Here is a 6,028-nt window from a genome sequence, read left to right as displayed (position 1 = left end):
TATACAGCTCTCTTTGTACCTGTACCCCTCATCTTGCAGAAGTGGTTGCAATTTGGGGATTTTCTGTCGTCTTGCAGGAGCTTAATTCCCGTCTCTCTGCAAGTGGTGGACCTCTGACAGATCCCTGAGCTCCAGTGTTTGTTCAGAGAGAGCGGGAAGGCAGATGATGAAAAGAGACCTCGCCAGTCTCGGGGGACACCCTGCTTGCTCACAGATCTCCTTGCTCATCTAACTGCGGCATGTCTGTTCCTCTCTGAAGCCTGCAGCCACTGCGGAAACCTGCGGCAGAAGAGGTTAAACCCAGCCTCCCACAGTGGGAATCCGTGTGCGGCTAATTGTAAGGCTACAGTGGCGGGATTGAGGTTGTATGTGTTATCCTCTGGAATGAGATCTTTAAGACCGATTGCTCGTTGGCTTTTTTTTTTCTTCTTTTTTCCCAGGGAAAACCTTTTAGGATCAGCTGCCTAGACTGTAAGTGTGAGACGTGAATTAATTCCCGTTATTTGAACTGGATGCATTCATCATTTGGGTCCTCATTACAGGTGATTAAAATGCCAAGGAGCTTGGGCCAGGTTTAGCTTGTTGGCGGGAGCCTGAGGTGTTTGTTAATAATAGATGCTTTTCTGGAGCGGAGACAGCATGGAGAGGCGAAAATGGAAGGTTTTGTGAAACAAATACAGCGAGGAGGGTGGGAGGCTGAGGCACAGGGGTTGTGGATGAAGAAGCAAGAGTGTGGAGAAGATAACTCAGAGATTTACAGAGAGACAAGACAGAATGTAGAGCAGGGGAGGCAGAAAATAGCTGCCTTTTGTGAGGCGGTCCCGCAGCCTCTTAGGTATTCTGCACACCTTCTCTGAGATGGTGAGCATGGGGAGGAGGTTGCAGCGGGGTGAGAGACCTCGACTGGAGGTCAGACGACAAGCATAGCAGAGTGTAAGCCTGCGGCAACATCAAAACCACATGGTTCCCTTCACCAAAGTGCATGAGCCTGACCCACTTTCTAACCCCTGTAATGTGTCTCCAGGCCCGTGTGTGGCCTTTCCCCTCCTGGCATCACCTCATGACCCCGCTCTCTATTCAGCTCACTATTCTGCCTCATGCTGACAGCTGAAAGGTGCCGTCATGTTTCTGGGGAACACTGAAGGCAACTTCCATCACAACTCATAATCTTTGATAGAACACATTCTGGAGTCGTTCCTCGCGTCTTTAAATGTTGCTCAGGATGAGTCAGGTTCATGTTTTCAAGCTTTTTGATGGTGCCAATTTTTCTCTAAATCGTTGATGCCATCAGCTCAGTACTTGACTGAGTTTGTCAACCGGGCTAGGTTCTTTGGTTGAGCCGCTCCAGACTTATAAGAATGGATCTTCTGTTGTGTCTCTGCAAAAAATTATGAAAGAACAAATACCTAAAATTAGGGATGTCCCAATTGGGTTTCTGTCAAGACGCTTTTAAATGATCGATATCAGACTGCCTGACTAAACCCAACTTAAAGTACATCAATGTTTTAAAAAGTTTAATTAGAGAAATTAACATAGCACTGCACTCCTCTCCACCAACTATTAGAATCATTTCTGACTGCAAGCTCTTTATGATCCAATGGCCTAATTGCCCTCATTAGACATAATTAACTAGTTAGTGTCAGCTTGTTTTATCTATAAAAGACAGAATGGCAAATAGGTGTAAAAGTATCCATATTGAGACACTTGAATTGAAGACTACTGCTAATGTTGGCTTGTGTTTATTCTTTGTGTTTGGTTTAGGTCTATGTATCAAAAATCAAAATCACAATAAGTATTATGGAAGGTATTGTCAGAACTGTAAACGTCCACATGTTGATGTAGTTATTTGTGCAGCAGTAGGAATAATTTTGTAATGTCCCTTTTCTTTTTTTTTAATCCAAACAACCAAAACAAAACCGTCATTTTTCACTTCAAATTATGGTGCTAAATGTGGCATCTGTAATGCAGTCCTAAATAAAAGGCTCTTCCACACTGCAATTGATTTATCTGTAACATTCAGACAGGTCAAATGTGATTTGGGTTATTTATCATTAAAAATAGATTTTTGAAACATAGTTTAAGATTCGTGGAAGCTTTATTCTATTCTGCTTTGAAAGAGTCTCTTAAGGTTTTTATGTTTTTTTGCTTGTTTGTTTTAGAATTACCTGACATTGAGACAAACATAAAAAGTCCTATATAGTACTCCATATACAGATTGGTCAAACCTGGACTGAGTTATTCTACTCTGATTATTGGATACATAATTTTTATGAGGTCTAATACCTAGTGTCGTACTGATCAATAGTCTTTCAGTTCCACATTGTTCTGGGGGGGAGGGCTGCCAGAGTGCTGCCAAAAGAAGGCACTTCTCTACAAATCTCCGCTGGTCCCAACAGCCGCTAGTGCTGCTGTAGTGGAGAGCAGCTGAGATGCAAGTTGTTAAATTTTACAACATTCGAAGCGCTTAATTAATGAAGCAAGAGAACAACTTTTTATGCGTTTTGTCTGTACAGAAACAATTTGAGCCGCACGAGATATGTTATAACTGAATCTTAAGCAAGTCATATAACAGAGAGGAGACATGCTAATGTTAGCCAAACACTTCAGCTAGCTGCTACGCAAGAAAACATTGTCAATATAGCTGGAGGAGCAAGATTGTTTGCGAAGAAAAAACTAATTTCATTGGTGTGATGAGGTTATACTGATCAAATTTAGTGTGTTACTGAGATTTAAGGCATATAACATTGATTATGTTTCATATTATACTAGGAGTCAATATTGTGGTGAACAAGCTGCTACTGTAGAGAAGTTATATTGACAAATACCTAATCTTATGTGATTCTGAACAATATCTGCAACAAAAATGTTCTATCTGGGAAGTTAAAAATAGCATTTAAACTCCAACATAAAAAGAAAAGCATTACAAAACACAAAGACTGGCAGTTAATGGTCCATTAGCTGACAGTGTAACTTACAGTATGTTTTTCTATTTATTATACTTTCAGATATCACTTATCTACCACTTTTCTTTTGCCATGTCATCTATTTCGTCTTCCATGTGTTCACAATTGTTCTGAAAACGAGTCTAAAGAAAAGCTTTTAAAAGGTCTGTAGATCAAAGGTTTCATTTCAGTGTTGCTAATTTGGGCTTTTCGTTCCCTAATGGGATTTCCAAGGTTAACTTCCACCAACATGGCGTCTGATAACACAGCTTACTGTCGTTAATGGCAATCGTGTTGTGCAGAAAAATTACGTCGGAGCCCTGATGTGTTCACTTTGCGGTCAATTGCTTTATTTAGAGAGATCATCGCGCTCACTTCAGCGAACTGAAGAGCCTTTTACTGGCCCGGTTCGAGGGGAGTAATGGGAGAACTGAGCTCCTTCAACAAGTGAGTTAGCACGTTCCACTGGCAATGTTTCATTATCTCCAACCCAGCAGGCGGTGTTAGTCAAAGTCACACATGAGACATCATTTCTCTGGCAGGCATTGTTCCTAGGAGAAAAAAAAGGAAACATGAGTGTTGAGCACAACCAAAACATCACCGGTATCGCTCTGGAGGAGGTGGTGCCGTTGAGTAAAATATGCACAGGCAATTCCAAAGACTATGCATTATTGAGAGGAGTAAATGGGTCTGGAATGAGCATCATGGCTCATTAATAGTGAATGTGATTACTGTTTCTGGGAACACAGCAGTCTGGACAAGAAGAAAGATCATTTAAACGGTCAAATCCAAAAACTAAAGGTCTGCATGTTTACTCAGCAACCAACTGTCGGCATCAAACCTATGACTCAAGCCGAAAACTCGTCCCTGCCAAGTGTCCTGTTGTGATTACTAACATCTCACCGTGAAAAGCCACTTGACTGGTGTTTGCCAGGAGAGTTTGGAGACAGGTTGGAGCCGGGTTTTTTTATTTTTTTTATTTTTTTTGACAAAGCTGACTGAAAACGAGCGAGCAGTTTCATAACATGGAGTCGTCGGGCTGAGTGAAGGTGACACTCCGGTTGGTGCCTGCGGAGCGACTCCCCTCCTGGTTGACAAACAGACTAAGTGACACATCGAGATCCGGAGGCACATTCGGAAGATCTGATTTGACGTGAACTCAAATTATCGTGTTGCCCCCCTGAGGGGTTCCCACGCTGAATGAACAGATGCCTTCCTCGCTTACTTCTCCTCTCTCGCAGCCTCCAATCTTTCTGTTACATATGCTTCAGGGTGATGGACGACTGGAGAGGCTGGCTGCAGTTTGCACCAGGCAAACCAGGCACCATTAGGAACCATTTTCTGCCCATTTCCCTGATAGCTGCTATCTCTTATGGAAGTGATTTGCTCTCCTTCTCTGGACTATGTGCTTCTCCGCCAATGATGGATCTCCCATTGATTCCCCGGTGCAGGAGATCACTAAAGGAGCAGTGCAGGCAGCCAAGCAGATGTGCCAGTCGGCTCTCAACTATTTATCAACTGCTGGTGAAGGGGGACGTTTAAAGCTTCAATCACAGTGATTTACTTCGAGTGCTAATCTTGTTATCACTTCAGGCTTATGATACCAGAGAATACGCTGTTATTGGGAGGTCTTGGGTCAATATTATTATCTTAAGTGCCACCAGGCACTTACAGTGTCTTGCAAAAGTATTGACACCCCCACCCTTTTTCCACATTTACAACCATTTACTTCAGTGTATCAGTGTATTTTGGGGTCTTAAATTGGTCAATGACTTTGTTTTGTTTTTTTAAAGTGTGAATTTCCATTCAAGCCTTTAACTCTGATACCACTAAATAAGATCTGAGATGATCTGCAATCTAACTTTAATACAAGAGAGACAAGGGGGTTAAATGAACTAAACAAAGCTATATTAAATCCTGTTTTCAGCACTGTAGAAGACACAAAAAAGAAGATGGCCAAATGAGACTGAACTTAAATTTATTGGCCAATTTTCAAAATACTATTTAAAGGAGCCTGTCTCGCATAAAATATAGTGGCAGTATTGTGTTGAGAGATTGTTTTCTTGGTTAGATTTGCGTGGGTTGAGCTAAACATGAGGGGAAATTTTGAAGAAAATCTGTTCAATTCTGCCAAATACTAGAGGACTGAGCCAGAGTTGATGTTCTAACAAGACAGCAATCCTAAACATACAACCAGAGCTGCCATATTGCTGTTTCGTATAGAGAGGACTCAAATGCAGGCAAGTAGATGGACAGATAGAATGCAGAGTTATTTTATGAATGGCTAAATTTTAAAGACAAAGTCCAAGGTAGAGCAAGAAAATCCAAACCTGAGACTTTGTCCAGTAGTGGAGGATGAGGAAGAGGAGGATGAGGAGGAACAGGAGGTAGAGGAAGAGGAGGAGAAGGCAGCAGTAGAATCCAGCACAAAATGAAAGGAAACAGGAAGAACATACTAAGGGAAGTTGATAACTGGGATAAGGTGTAGGTGAGACTAATTATTGAGAAACTTCAGAAAATAGACAGCAAAGGAAACCTTATGGAACTGATAGCTAAACAGAAATAAACATATGGAAACTAGAAAACAACACAATCGCCAAGCAAAATGAAACTCGGCACAAGAACGAGCCAGAACACTAACCCAACAGGTGACTAACAAGAGCAGAGAAATGATTAAACGAAAAACTTGAAGCAAATTCAATAAAGTTCACAGATGAAGCAAAACATAACAATCCACTTACTGGGAACTGAAACTATAAATGGAAACTTTTAAGGTACAGAACATATAAAATCAACACAGAGTCCTTAACATGATGCCAACATTGGTCCAGTCGTGGCCCAGAGTTCTAAGGGGTACGAATACATTTGAATACATTTCCAAGTCTGTTTACTCTGTGTTTCTCCTGTTAATCCGTGTCTCCGTTTCACTTGCATATTGTTGAATATCCACTCACAGAAATCAGCATGGCTTCAGGCCCTAAATAACCAGCTCATGGGGGGATTATGAAAAGGCCATGTTTCTGAGCGTTAATCTTATTTGTTGCTTCGAGTGGAGTGAGTGTGCCTAATAAGATGATACATGAATC

Source organism: Poecilia mexicana, unplaced genomic scaffold (assembly GCF_051168715.1).
Source record: "Poecilia mexicana isolate PSO_F unplaced genomic scaffold, ASM5116871v1 scaffold_21, whole genome shotgun sequence".
Classification (NCBI taxonomy): Eukaryota; Metazoa; Chordata; class Actinopteri; order Cyprinodontiformes; family Poeciliidae; genus Poecilia; species Poecilia mexicana.
This window is presented reverse-complemented; position numbering follows the sequence as displayed.